A 13,663-nucleotide genomic window follows, 5' to 3' on the forward strand; every position below is an offset into this window, starting at 1 on the left:
TATTTTATTTACATTGTCAGATTTTCAAATTATGTTGAAGTTGGTGTCATTTTCCCCATTTTACATATGAAGAAAGGGAAGATTGAAGAAGTAACTTAGCGAGATTTATGCAACTTGTATGTGGTAGAGTTGGAACTTGGACCCAGACCTGCATGACAACAAGGCATATACTCTTTCCACTATACCAACTTAATCTGTTAGTCTTTAAAGTTTTCATATTGCAAAATGAGAATGTTTTATGGCCATTTTTCATGTTGCTACAATTTATGTTTGACTAGTTTAGAGAAAATTGGTACACCAATTATAAAGATTATTCAGGGCTTCCTTGGGAAAGCACTCTTAAGGTATCTGTTCTGATGATGAATAAACTAAGCAAATTATTCTAATTATTCCGTCCTTAGTGATTTCCCACAGAATCTGACAAATGAAATGTGTGGAGATCTTCCTTTTGTGGTAGGCAGATCCACACAGAACTTTTCTGAAGTAGGAATTGGAGTTGGAGGGGATTGCAATTTTAAACCCAACTATCTATTTGTAAAAAGAAATTAGCATGAAATGTGCAAGTAATACCTAATACATTTTAAAAATATATTTTACTGATTTCAGAGAGGACAGGAGAGGGAGAGAGAGAGAGAAACATCAGTGATGAGAGAGAATCATCGATGGATAGGCTACCTCCTGCACGCCCCACACTGGAGATCAAGCTGGCAACCTGGGCCCCTGCCTGACAGGAATTGATCTGTGACCTCCCGGTTCATAGGTCAATGCTTACACGGGGAGCCAAACCATCTGGGCCATTATTTTTATTTTTTATCATCACCTGAGGACATGCAGAAGGGGGAGAGAGAGAGAGAGAGAGCTGAGAGAGAAGCATCAATCAGTTGCTTTCAGTCGGTGCCCCTCCTGGGGATTGAATCTGAAACCCAGGCATATGCCCTGACCGGGAATCTAACAGTCACCTCCTGGTTCATAGGTCTATGCTCAACCACTGAGTCATGCCAGACAGGCAATACCTAAAGCTTCCTCCTCTTCAACCACTCATTGACATTCTCTTATCAGATGGGAACCAGATCAGAATTCCCTTTCCCTGCACATCCTAAGAGAGGTACCAGTGCCTTCAGTCTGTCTGTTCAGCACTGTCCCAGGCTGTCAGAGAATCAGAGAAAGATCTCTGCCCTCCAGAAGTTTTCACCAGAAACTATTAGTAGAAGTTCAAAGTCAGCCTGGTTTGGAGTTCTTTAAGAATCCTCAGAGCGCGGTTTTTTGATTGTTCAGTTGGTTAGCGCCTTGTTCCCATATGCTAAGGTTTCGGGTTCAATCCCCAGACACATTCAGGCATCAACCAATGAACACATGGCTATAAATGGAGCAACAAATAGATGTTTTTCTCTCTCTCAATTTCTCTCCCTCCACCTCCCTCTCTCCCTTCCTCTCTAAAATCAATTAAAAAAAAAAAAAAAGAATCCTCAGAACAAAACTAATATACTCTGGGCTCTCCTAACAGATGCCTTGGGCTGCTCCATCTAGTTTTGGGTCTTCATTGGGGATATAGCATCGTTTTTGCTGTCTTGTGTATTGTCCTTGTGAAAAAGAATAAACTGTGACAAATCTCTGAGTGTCTGGTGAGATAGTGGAGCACAGTTAGTAAAGAGGTCCTTTGTCTCTGGGTTTTCCAGATGGGAATCTAAGCTGTTATGTCAGAAATATTATCTCCAGCTTGGTCCTAATGGAAGGTGAGGCAGGTGAGCCTTCTGCACTGTTTTTTCTGGTGGTGAGAAGAGGATCACCTATGTCAGAAGCTGCCTGGTATGCTTATTCAAAATGTACTTTGCAGGGACTGGCATCCCAGACCTACTGAATCAGACCTTCAAGGGGATAGAACCCTGGACATTGAATTTTTACCACATACAGCTCAGGTGCTTATTTATGTTAATGACTGAGACCACTATCTGGATGCAAGTTAATCTTTTTAGTGAGACACTCTAAGTAGTTTGGGAGCGAAATAACTTCCTGTCTCAGTCAGATGTGTTCAGGTATAATTGAAGAAATTTAACAGAGATGTTTAAGGTGGCAGAGATGCTAGTTCTTGTAGATCTGTGAAGCTATTTGAGTTGTTGGGATGCTTTTTATTGAGGCCTATTTCTTTTTTGCCTTTTTTCTTGAGGGCAAGAGGTATGTAGTAACTGAGTAGGAGTTGTTTATATTTTTTTAACTTTCATTGGTTTTAAGACTCAAAATTTAGAGAATTTGAAGGATTTCTTTTTTAACATGTGACCTGATAGCAACCTTACTTTTTATGTTGGTAACATCCTTTCTTCAACATTAAAAATTAGAAATCATGAAGATATTTGCCATTGGTACCTCTTGGAAAAAAACAACAACAAAACAGAATTCATGACGCACCTAGGCTTTTTACTCCATCATGTGTGTCCCTTTTTATGGCATTATTTTATGCAGTGGATCCTAGAAAATGAAAAGTGTCAAAGGTAATAAAGAAATCAGTTCTCTATTCAGATCAATACAGCATTATAAAAACTTTACTCTGCCTTCCTCAAGAAAAAAAAAATTGAGCTACATGCATATTGGCATCCTTTATTTAATAATTTCCTTTCTTATTTAAAATAGTGATCAAGTTTTCATGTCCTGTTTCTCTCTGCTCATCCTACTTTAAGTAGCAATAGTTAAAATTGTCTTTGAGAAAAATAGAGCCCCTAAGTATTTTCTAGGAATTATTTTTAGACATTATATGTAAAAAATGTCTATGTTATAAAGTACCTTCCATAAACCTTCTCCATTAAAATTGGGAAATTTAAAAGCTGTGCTTCTCATTAATATAGTCTTTTTTTTCTTCTTCTTCTTTTAGAGCAGAGTTTAAAGTCTAGGCTGAACTTGTGAGAAGTGTCAGTGTTTACTTGTGAAGTTTTTCATTTGTGTCATAATGTTGCATCTAATGTTGCATGTAACTCATTTCATAATTTCACAGGGAGGTTCTTAGGAAAAATTCAAAACCCATCTTTTGACACCAGTCTGTTAGTGTTCTTATTGCTCCCTTCCTAGACTATAAGTTCCCCAATGGCAGAGATTATTTATTTATTTTTAAATATATTTTTTAATTGATTTTAGAGAGGAAGGGGGAGGGAGAGAGAAACATCAATGAGAGAGAATCATCGATGGGCTGCCTCCTGCACGCCCCCTACTGGGGATGGAGCCCTCAACCTAGGCATGTGCCCTGACTGGGAATCAAACCGTGACCTCCTGGTTCATAGGTTGATGCTCAGCCACTGAGCCACACTGGCTGGGCAAGATTATTTATTTTTCAACAAATGTGTTGGACAGTACAAGGCACTAGGATTACTGGGTGAACAAAATAGAAGTTTCTGTTTTCAAGGAGCTTAGACAGAAAGATAAAATGAGGGCAGTGAGAGCGAGTGGGAGGGAGGGGCAGGGGCAGGCATTGCTCAGAGGCATTTCACTGTAGACTGTATGAAGGAAGAGCAAGGATACTGTGAGAGTATGACCAGGGATCCTATATTAGCCTGGTGGGAGTGACATTTAAACTGAGACCTGGAATATATGGTAGAGAAAGGAGATTAGGAGACTGACAAGTACGAGGAAGTGTTGAGTGTTCATGGTTGAGGGACCAACATGTACAAAAGCATTGAGGCAGGAAGGACCTAGTACCCTCATGAAACTGAAAGGAGCACAGTTACTGAAATTGTAGAGAGAGTGGTGCAAATGAAGCTGTAGAAGTAGTTTGCTGTATGACTCTCTGAGGATGGAAAACCCAGTTTAGTGGATCACAGCCAGCATTAAAAATAGAAAGGAAGTCCTAACCGGTTTTGCTCAGTGGGTAGAGCCTCGGCCTGCGGACTGAAGGGTCCCAGGTTCGATTCTGGTCAAAGGCATGTATCTTGGTTGCCAGTTTGGTCCCCAGTAGGAGGCGTGTAGGAGGCAGCTGATCGATGTTTCTCTCATCCATGTTTCTAATTCTTTACCCCTTTCCCTCTTTGTAAAATCAATCAAATATTTATATATTAAAAAAAATAGAAATGAAGTTGAACCTAATAGAAAACATCAAGTGTGTCAGACCTAGTACTAATAAGTATTGTTTTGTGAAACATGTTTCATGTACATGCATGTACATGTATACAGGATAATGAGGTATAATTTATGTACAGTGTGCTGGGGTTAAAAAGTTTAAAGGGGAAAAAAGCAAAAAAGAAAGTTTAAAGCTTCTGGCAGTGTAGGCAATGTTAAGGACTTTGGACTTTATTCTGAGGGTAATGAGAAACCATTGAAAGATTTTAAGATGGAAGAGGTGTTAAGATTTGCCTTTTATGAAGTTTGCCCAAGCTGCTATGCAGATAGTAACCTGGAGAGGGGGCACCAGTTAGGTGGCAAGAGTCCAGATGAGAGAAGCTTCACTAGAATGGAAGCTTCAGGAGGGCAAGACTATTTATTTATTTGTTTGTTTGTTTGTGTGTTTTGAAAAATTTTTATTAATTTTAGAGAGGAAGGTAGAGAGAGAGAGAGAGAGAGAGAGAGAGAGAGAAGAAGAAGAAGAAGAAGAAGAAGAAGACGACCACATAGATATGTTGTTCTACTTATTTATGCAATCATTGGTTGATTCTTGTATATGCCCTGAACAGGGATGAAATCTGCAACTTTGGTGGATGGGAACAAGGCTCTAACCAACTGAGTTACCCGGCCAGGGCAACTATTTGTCCATTGTAGTATCCCTGTACCTAGAACAATGTCTGGCATGAAGCAGACAACCTGTCAATATTTGTTGAATGAATGCCTGATTTGGATTAGTATGTTAGTTATAGAGACAACAGAAAGTAGATTTGATTGGACATAATATTCAGGATATAAACTGAGTGGACTTGACTGGATGAATGTTGGGGTGAGAACGAGGAGGCTATGATATAAGATAGGGGACCCTGGAGGAAGATCAGGTTTAAAGGTGAAGAAAAAATAAATAAATAAAAATAAAGGTGAGGATCATGCTCTGACAGGTGTGGTTCAGTGGTTAGAGGGTCGATCCACACACCAAAGGGTAATGGGTTCGATTCCTTGGTTGTGGGTTTGCTTCCCACTCCTGGTTGGGGTGCGTGGGAGAGGCAACCAGTCGATGTGTCTCTCTCACATCGATGTTTCTCTCTCCCTCCCTCCCTTTCACTTTCTCTGTAAAGCAATGGAAACAATCTTCAGGTGAGGATCAAATAAAAAGAGTAAAGGTGAAGATCATGACTTCACTCTTACTTTTGTAGAGTTTAAAGTTGTCTATGAGATGTCCATAATGCCTGCCTGGCACAAAGTAGGCACATAATAAATCTTTTGCTACTTACCAAGTTTTCTAACCTGGTTACAACAGGATCACTTATAGAGATAAGGGATATTGTCAGTTTGGGGATTTTTGCTCTAGCCCCTCTGCTGTAATAAAATCCCTTCTTTAAGGAGTAAAAATGTGTATTAGTTAGAAAGTGTACTAGAAGAGGGAGCTAATTAAAAACCAGTAATAGTAGTAGAATTTAAAAAACTTTTATATACCTTTTATTTTGAATGGGTTGAAAACTGATTTTATTTTATCAATTCTGTGCATTTTTACTTTATTTTTAAAAAGTATATTTTTAATGATTTTAGAGAGGAAGGGAGAGAGAGAGAGAAAGAGAGAGAGCGAGAGAGAAATATCAGTGATGAGAGAGAATCATTGATCAAGCCCGCAACCGGGTCATATGCCCTGACTGGGAATTGAACCATGACTTCCTGGATCATAGATAGATGCTCAACCACTGAGCCATGGTGGCTGGGCAATTCTGTATTATATAAATATATAACTCAGTATTTTATCTACAATTATAAATACTTTGCTGGAAATTTGAAGGGCAAGTTCCCACTTTTAGTGCCAATCGTGTGAAATATAAAGGATTATTATATTGCCGCTTTGGAATAATTACTTTAGAAGGGTTTTTTTAATTTATTATATATTCATTGTTTTAATTTTTTTATTATAAAAATAGTACATTCTTGTTGAAAAAGTTCCAACAAAACAGAAATACCCCTATGTCCCAAAAACATACTTATAGAATGGTTCCATTCCTTACTCCTGAAAAGTAACCAATGTCTTCCTCTGTTGGAAGCATGTTCCTTTACCAACAATTTTTAAAATTTTATTTTTGTTAATCCTCACCTGAAGATATTTTTTCCATTGATTTTTAGAGAGAGTGGAAGGGAGGGGGAGAGACACACAGAAGAGAGAAATATCGATGTGAGAGAGGCACATCGATTGGTTGCCTCCCATACACACCCTGACTGGAGCCTGCAGCTGAGGTACCTGCCCTTGACTGAAATCAAACTCTGTGGCCCTTCAGTCCGAGAGTTGATACTCTAACCACTGGGAAAAATGGGCTAAGGCTCAATAATTTTGGTATGAAAGAATAGATATTAAATCTCAAATTTAAACCTCTGTGAGTTACTACTCTTTCCTCAGTATCTCTAAGTCTTCCCACTTCTCTCTGTTCCTGTGGTTACTTACCTTGGCCAGATCACCATCCACTCTGATGATACCGCTGTGGATTCCTTCTGACTCTCCTCTCTGCATTTGCACCCTGGCCCCTCTAGTCCGATCCTCTGTCAGTCAGACTGCTCTTTTAAAAACCTTCCGGGGATGGTTAAGTGAGAAATGCTCACCTGTCTAAATTCAAATAACAGACCCAGAGACAGAAGTATGGCGAAAACAAGACTTATAATGTGTTCTCGAGAGCAGGTGTCCATCTGGTTGTATAGGCACTTCTGAGGCAGCAAACAGCCTATTTATTCAGTCCCTTCTCCGGTACCTCATTGGCTGAGTACTATGGGATCACCTGTTTCCTCATACGTCACCTAGGTCTTATTATATCCCATTGGGCCATTTAAAAAAACTGGGCTGAGGCCTTTTTTAGTTGCCTCCACCTCCCCCAGTCACCTCCTTGCAGCTCAGGGAGGGCCCTGTTAGGGCCACTCTTGGCCCTAGTCTCAGACCTTCCCAGGGGACATGGGTAAAGTGACAAGGTGCACTCAGCTCGTAGCCCCACCAGTGAGCTTCCCTCTGCCCTACATTCTGTTTGGCCTGGGGAAATTCAATAACTATTTCCATTAAAAGTTGGCTATGTTGGAGATGGATCACTGAGGCCTATTTTCTACAGTTACTCCCCTGCTTAAAACTATTTGATGGCTCCCATTGCCTTCAAATAATAGCCAGGTTCCTAGTCCTGTTTTATAAACTTCAGAATGATCTGGTTTCTTCTTATCTCTAACCTACCTCATTCCTTATCCTTGCCTGCTAAGCTCCATTCACATTGGTTTTCTTTCAGGTATTTGACTAAACCAAGCTATTGTCAGCTTCAGGGCCTTAGCTATTCCATTTGGAGACTTCTGTCCAAAACACTGCATCCCTCCTTCCTCTCCCAAAGCCTCAGCCTAAATGCCATTGCCTCAGAGAAACCTCCCCAGTCATCCTATCACAGATAAGCTTCCCATTCACTCAATTCACTTCCTTCTTAATACTATCACTAGATATAATTGTTTCTTTACTTGTTTATTGTATGTCCCCACTACTTAAATTCCATGAGATAAAGAAGAAGGGAGAGAGAAACATCAATGATGAGAGAGAGTCATTGATCAGCTAGCTGCCTTCTGCACCCCCCGCCCCCCATTTGGGATCGAGCCCATAACCCAGGCATGTGCCCTGACCAGGAATCAAACCATGACCTCCTGATTCATAGGTCGAGGCTCAATCACTGAGCCACTCCATCTGGGCCTTTGTATCTTTTCTTCATGACTGTCTATCCAGTGCTTGGTAGATAGTAGGTACTGGTAGATACTGGTTTGCCTGGAACTGAGGAGTTTCCCAGAATGCAAGACTTAAAACCAGGACAGTCCTGCTCACACAAGGATGTTTGGTCACTCTAGTAATTACTTACATTAGTTAGATTTGTGGAATGAATAAGTAAAAAAAGAGCTCGAGCCCTAGCCGGCTTGGCTCAGTGGATAGAGCGTCAACCTGCGGACTGAAGGGTCCCAGGTTCGATTCCGGCCGAGGGCACATGCCTGGGTTGCGGGCTCGTTCCCCAGTAGGGGGTGTGCAGGAGGCAGCCAATCAATGATTCTCTCTCATCTTTGATGTTTCTATCTCTCTCTCCTTCTCCCTTCCTCTCTGAAATTAATAAAGAAATATATTTTTAAAAAAAAGAGCTCGAATGTTAATTGGCTATGAAAACCTCAGCTTTGTCCATATGAATTTCTATTCTCTTTTTCTAGGGTATAAAATATGTGTCCCACTTACATGTGGCCATGGGAGGTTTGGTTAAAGAGATGAGATTTAATTTTCTTTAAGTAAGTAAGAGGGAGCTAGGTTGCTCTACTATAGTTTGATCCTGATATGACATCACAGAAAGCACACTATTTGTGAATACATGAAGAGACCATGTGGGGGAATTAAATCTTAAGGTTTAAGTCTTCACATATTGATGGATTAGAATTCTAAACTTAACCAGAATAGCATTGTTTTAATAAACATTACCTTAGTTCAGTCAGACTAGCTTAATTATAGGGTCTCAGTTTTGGCAGTCTAGTTTAATGTAAAATATGGCTTTTAAGCAATGAAACTGCCCTAGAAGCCAGGTATGGCATCCTACACAGCCATACCGATAGTATGTTGAGCATTGTCATTACTTTAAGCAGAACTTTAAGTTCAGCTTAAATTTGATATACCATGCTGGCATTCTATACTGCCATTCCCCTAGAGCAGCGGTTCTCAACCTGTGGGTTGCGACCCCTTTGGCTGTTGAACGACCCTTTCACAGAGGTTGCCTAAGACCATCCTGCATATCAGATATTTACATTACGATTCATAACAGTAGCAACATTACAGTTATGAAGTAGCAACGAAAATAATTTTATGGTTGGGTCACAACATGAGGAACTGTATTTAAAGGGCCAGAAGGTTGAGAACCACTGCCCTAGAGGAATGCCGAGATAAATAAATAAGGATACTTTTTACTGGGTGAGATGAAATACAGGGATGATGGTGAGAGAGAACCACTGGACACACAGAAACATTGTCTCAATCAGTGTGGCACAGTGAAGCAGGCAGGCAAGAGAGAGCTTCAGATGGACCTACCCCCTGTGCAAGAATCAGTTTTACATTGGTTTGGGTTTTTTGAGCAGACATTGGATAAGTCAACCCTGCGGTAGCAAATCTAATGGTCTCTTCATGTATGCATTATTGGAAAGACCTTTGCATTGCACACTTGTCTGTTCAACTGTACTATGAGCCCTCAGTAGAACATAAAGGACTTAACTAAAAAGAGTAGCCTCGCCCAACCGGTGTGGCTCAGTGGTTGGGTATCGACCTATGAACCAAAATGTCATGGTTCTATTCCTGCTCAGGGCACAACCCTGGGTTGCGGGCTCAATCACCAGTGTGGGGTGTGCGGGAAGCAGCCGATCAAAGATTATCTCTCATCACTGATGTTTATATCTCTCTTTCTCCCTCTCCCTTCCTCTCTGAAATCAATAAAAATATATTAAATAAATAAATAAGTAGCCTTGCCATGAGTTCCCCCAGTAGCTTTCTGTACAATTCTCAACTTGTGGAAAGGGTATCTTCCACACTGTTAAGAAGGACTTTGCTGTCTCCATATTATTGTTAATATAGTATTTAATGTTGTATGCTAGGAGAGACTATACCTATCAGATGCAGTTGTTTGTTGATGAAGGAGAGCCATTTGTTAGGTTTTTAGTATGGAGTGGAACGTCTTTAACAAGAAAGACAGTACTAACATCTTAACACTTTAAGTTATGGTAACTTTTAATGGCTGTCTACTGCATGTAATAGTTAATGTTTCAGAGAAGAATTTGATTGATAGTGTATCCAAATCCCTGTTATAATGAGTTGGTATCAACCTGTTATAAAGAATTCTGGTACATTCGTGAACCTCAAAGGTCAGGAAAGAGATTACTTATCAGAAATCTCTGTAAAAGTTAAACCTGTGCATGAACATATAATTGCTCTACAATGGAAACAACCCAAATGTTTTTCAGCTGGTAAATGGATAAACAAAAGTGTGCTACATCCATTTAATAGAATACTACTTAACAATAAAAAGGAGTAAACCACTGATATATGCTGCAACATGAATGAATCTCAAGTGCATTATGCTAAGAAGCCCAATGGCTTCTTTTCAATGGTTAGTCCAGGGTCTGACAACAAGCCACCAATGTGCTGGCCACTACATCAGAACCCTAATTGATAACCCCAATTCAAAGGCTACATATTGTATGATTTCATTTATATGATATTCTGTGATAGGCAGACTTAGGGACAAACAATAGTTTTGTGCTTGCTGGGGTTGGGGGGGAAGTATATGAAGAATACCAATATTTGGGATGATGATGGTACTATCATATGCCTTAATTGTGGGAGTGTTTAAACTATTTGTCAAACTCAGAACTGTGCTTAAGAAAGGATAAAATGTACTGTAAGTCAGTTACACCTCAATTTTTTAAAATACCATAAACACAAATATTGCTGTGATTTGCATTTGGTCAATAGGAGTTAATCGTTTTGGTATGAAAAAGTAGAGTGTTCTTATGAGCTTCAGCGTTTTCAGGAAGTTGGTGTGCTAGCTCCCTCTAATGAAATGAGAAGAGTAACATTTCATGACTGCGTATGAAAGAGAGCATGTCAGCTGTTAATCTGAGAAGGTCATTTTCTCATTCTGGCCAAGGAGGGTATACTCCTGAAATAGAAAGAAACTGGAAGAAGAAAACATACTTTGTAGCAGTCTATTGTTTTTAAATCTATCTTGGCACTTGACCTGTAATTGTATCACACCATTATCATCAAGGAATGATACTACTAGTATTTATTAGTTGTAGTTTTCTCTTTTTAGCAAAAGGGAGAAAAGGGTTTTAGACTAGTAAACCATGCCTGAATTAGGAGCTAGGATTCTATCTACACTGGTTTGAATTCTGACTCTGTCAGGTACTAGCTGTGTTACCTTGGGTAAATTACTTAACCTCTCCTGCTCTTTAGTCTTTTTATCTTTAAATGGGGATGATTACATTATAAGTAAATAAACAAATAGATAAATAAATAGTTGGTAAGAAAAAATGGGAATGATAATGATAGTTACCTTAAGGTTGTTGTGAAGATTAAATGTTAGATGGTTAGAAAAGTACCAGGCATCTAGTAAGTACAGTGTAATTGTGGGCTGGTATTGATATTAGCAGAGAACAAAAACTAAAGCAAGTATTCTTTTGTTGCATTTTTAAGTGACTGGGCTGAGTTGGGGAGAAGTAGCAGCAGAGGGGAACCCTGTGAGAGAGCAAAACCTGGTTGTAGCCTTACTAAATGGCACATCCTTCCCCCACTAGTCTCTCTTAAATCACGAGGAGAAGGCAGAGGTAATGAGTAAGAATATTGGGGTTATCAAATTAGAGTTCTGATGTAGTGGCCAGGCAATTGGTGGCTTGTTGTGTTTATGGTAATTGGTGGATTTATCACTGGAAAAAATCTTCTTTTTTTTTTTTTTTGCTTATGCATTCAAAATTTTAAAAAACGACCTCAGAAACTTGTTGTTTGTCAGCTTATTCAAATCAGCCCACAAATGCCAATTTTACTATGAATTACAGTAAGAAGATGCTCAGAGTATCCGTTAGCTATACTATTAAGAACAGTGAGCAAATTACCTTTGTAATCATGGTTCTTAAATAAGTACCTGAGAATCTGTACTTTTGTAGCTTATAAAGAAAATGGTAACAATTTGGAAGTAGCCTTCAGGTCAGTTTTATATTCACTTTTGCCTTTCAGACATATTTTGCCATTAAAAGGTAGGGGACAATTTTGAAAACATTTATTTTAGCACTTAGGAATACCAGCAGTGTGTTCATGTGATAAAAGTTCCCATGATGATGTCCTTCAGTTGAAAGCACAAAGAGGTAGAAGAGGTATAGGGAGGGTGGGCATTTTGTTATTCTTGGATATTTCTTTTCTGTTGAATAAGACTCATGTGATTACTTCTGCCCTATTAGGAGCTCTTGTCCCTGGCAAAGCGGAAGCGCAGTGACTCTGAGGAGAAGGAGCCCCCTGTGAGTCAGCCTGCAGCCTCCTCAGACTCTGAGACGTCGGACAGTGATGATGAGGTGGGTGTGGAGGGAATAGGCCACTGTAACTGACAGGTATATAAGGGTCCATGTGTTGGTGACTCTGATGGCCTCTTTTTCTTTTAAACTATAGATTTAATTTCATGTTTATTTATTTTATTTTATTTTATTTTTGTTAATCTTCACCCAAGGATATTTTTTCCATTGATTTTTAGACAGAGTGGAAGGGAGGGAGAGACACAAGAGAGAGAAACATGAATGTGAGAGACAAATCAATTGGCCTCCCACACATGCCCCATCCGGGGCTGGGATCAAGCCTGCAACCGAGATACCTGCCCTTGACCGGAATCGAACCCGGGGCCCTTCAGTTCACTGAGCCAAACCGGCCAGGGCATGTCCTCTTTTTCTTAAACTGAGACCTCCAACTTAAGATATACAAGAACTTCTTAGGAAAGAAAACTGTAAGGAAAACTCTCAAATTGTCATGTTCCCTATAGTGCGAGTCTCTGCAGGGCATTTGTGGATATTTTTCAGTCTTGTTTTCAGTCCTTCCGCAGAAGAAAGGGCACAACGTTAGTCATCATCTCTTTTATTTTGTGTGGGTATTTTCCTCATCTTTTAATTCCACTTTCGTGTTAGAAAAGAAATTTCTATAGAGAATGCTATATTTTAGTGGAAAATACTTTCGCAAGACAAGAAGCTTTCTTTTTTTTTTTTAATTTCTTTTTTTAAATATATATTTTATTGGTTTCAGAGAGGAAGGGAGAGTGAGAGAGAGAAACATCAATGATGAGAGATAATCATTGATCGGCTGCCTCCTGCACTCTCCTACTGGGGATCGAGCCTGCAATCTGGACACGTTCCCTGACCAGGAATCGAACCATAACCTCCTGGTTCATGGGTCATTGCTCAACTACTGAGCCACTCTGGCCGGGCTCTTGTCTTTTTTATGTGTTAATCCTCACCTGAGGATATTTTTCCCATTACTTTTCAGAGAGTGATGGGAAGGAGGGAGGGAGAGAGAAAAAGAGAGAAACATCAGTGTTGGAGAGACACATCAATTGGTTGCCTCCTGTATGCACCCCTGCCTACTTTGGGTATGCCACCCCCCTGTTCCTCCATGTGTTCACCTTGAAGCTACAATTTGTAGTTTAAAAACAACAACAACAACAACAATAAAAAAATACACACACACACACACACACACACACACACACACACAGGCCAGATTATTATGACCACCTGACATTTGTAGGCAAATTAGCTGTAATTTCACGCTGAAGTTGCTAGAGGGCCAGACCATTATAAATAGGGAAGCAGGTTGTTTACCATGAAGTGATTTTTTTTTCTGAAGATATGGGTAAACAATGTGATTTAACAGCCTTTGAACATGGGATATATTTGAATGTGAGTGGCCAGATTATGACAACCACATCAGTACTTCGTTGGGCCACCTTTTGCCTTCAATACTGCGGTGATTCTTCTTGGCATTGACTCCACGAGATGTTGAAAG

The 13,663-nt window shown here is 39.8% G+C and overlaps 1 protein-coding gene across 2 annotated transcripts in view; it reads left to right on the forward strand.

Moving 5' to 3' along the window:
- The first annotated feature begins 12,071 nt into the window (after positions 1 to 12,071).
- The window catches only part of RTF1 (RTF1 homolog, Paf1/RNA polymerase II complex component), a 47,218-nt gene continuing 45,626 nt past the window's right edge, over positions 12,072 to 13,663 (forward strand). Inside the window, exon 1 of one of the 2 annotated variants that reach the window (XM_014534805.1) lies at positions 12,072 to 12,189. The gene's annotated coding sequence lies outside the window, so the exon portion shown is untranslated. The remainder of the gene's footprint in view (positions 12,190 to 13,663) is intronic. The other variant, XM_014534804.1, reaches the window with a different exon arrangement.

This window comes from Myotis brandtii, unplaced genomic scaffold (assembly GCF_000412655.1).
Source record: "Myotis brandtii unplaced genomic scaffold, ASM41265v1 scaffold133, whole genome shotgun sequence".
NCBI classification, from domain to species: Eukaryota; Metazoa; Chordata; class Mammalia; order Chiroptera; family Vespertilionidae; genus Myotis; species Myotis brandtii.